At 33.7% G+C, this 1,384-nt stretch overlaps 1 pseudogene; it reads right to left on the reverse strand.

The window, feature by feature from the left end:
• Nucleotides 1-14: 14 nt before the first annotated feature.
• Nucleotides 15-1,076, reverse strand: LOC108356944 (uncharacterized; annotated as a pseudogene).
• Nucleotides 1,077-1,384: the final 308 nt, after the last annotated feature.

Consider the following 1,384-nt stretch of genomic DNA (forward strand, 5'->3'; position numbering starts at 1 on the left):
TAGATATTGTCGCTTTTAGTTACAGTTATAGACACTTCGTCACGTTTTTTGGCTGTTCTGCTGCTTTCTCACTTCTGCTACGCTGCATATCCTCCAAATGTTTAATTGATACCTGATTCGTAATATCATTCGATTCATTAACACGCCGCAATAGCTTCACGTCCAAGACTGTTGCCAAATCATCAACATCAAGTGTCATTGCCAAATTAATCGCCGGATAAAAAACATACTATATCATAACAAAAATTGTGGTCCCAACTTGAGGTAGAGATAGCGCTAAGAACTTATGGGAAAAAAATGCAGTCTCAACTGCTCCCAGAGTACATATGTATATACAAGGAAAATAGTAGCAATAATACCAAGTATGTAGCAAAACCATGTATTTCCCGCGAAGGAGTCGGTGCTGGATTGGGCATTGTATTTTGGTATGTACATATGTACGTTTCTATTTGAAGCGCGCGCGCGAAAGTTGATTGACCACAATCGAATGAAATCTAATTTCTGACAAAGTATGTTAAGAAAATAATTTTGACTGATAAACTTCAAACAGAAACTGTATTTGTTTGTGTATAATGACTATGGTGATTCTTATCCCACTTTCACAAAAATGGAAATTACTAGTGCAGCACGAGCAATTTTAAATTGTTTCTCGAAAGCGATTCGCGCTCTTTGAGCTGCAGTTACACCATGCAATTCTTATTATTACCGAAATGGATTTCAGCAAATCTCCAAAAGCCTTACGTTGCCACGTCTAAACACACTTTAACAATAAGTGAACATAGTACAATAGTGAACAATAGTAAACATATACCTTGTTTATACCTACGCAAGAACCGCATTAACAAAAAATGGATTTGACTCAACACATATTTCTTTAAAGAGTTTATACGTGTGTCTTTATAGAGCACTCGCCAAAACCGTATTTAAAAGTAAACACAATTTTTTGTTTTTATTCGATATTTCTTTAATAATTTATTTGCACGGTTCATCGAAATGGAAGGAAACAATAATTGAAATTTATTTAAATAATCAGCCTTATCATGAGTTTCATTTTCCGCGAACCGATTCACTTTTCACTTTTGGTTTCCATGTATTTATTTTCGGGTAATTTTTTTTTTCGGGTGAAACTCAAGATAGGACAGAATAATTGTAATTTAAAACAGACTGTATAAAGAAACACAGCCTATTTCACTGCGAGTCAAATGAATTACGTGTTTATACGTGTTTTCTAACCGATTTGGGGAAATAAAAAAACGATTTGAAAACAAATTTGAGTCAAGATTGTTTTGAATTTGTATGCCTCCGTTTTGAAACAAGGTTAGTTTTCACCTTAATATAACGCAATTTAGAAGTTACAATTTGGCAATAAATGTTTTTTTTTTTT

Source organism: Rhagoletis zephyria, unplaced genomic scaffold, assembly GCF_001687245.7.
Source record: "Rhagoletis zephyria isolate East Lansing unplaced genomic scaffold, Rhagoletis_zephyria_1.1 Rzeph_scaffold_67889, whole genome shotgun sequence".
Lineage (NCBI taxonomy): Eukaryota > Metazoa > Arthropoda > Insecta > Diptera > Tephritidae > Rhagoletis > Rhagoletis zephyria.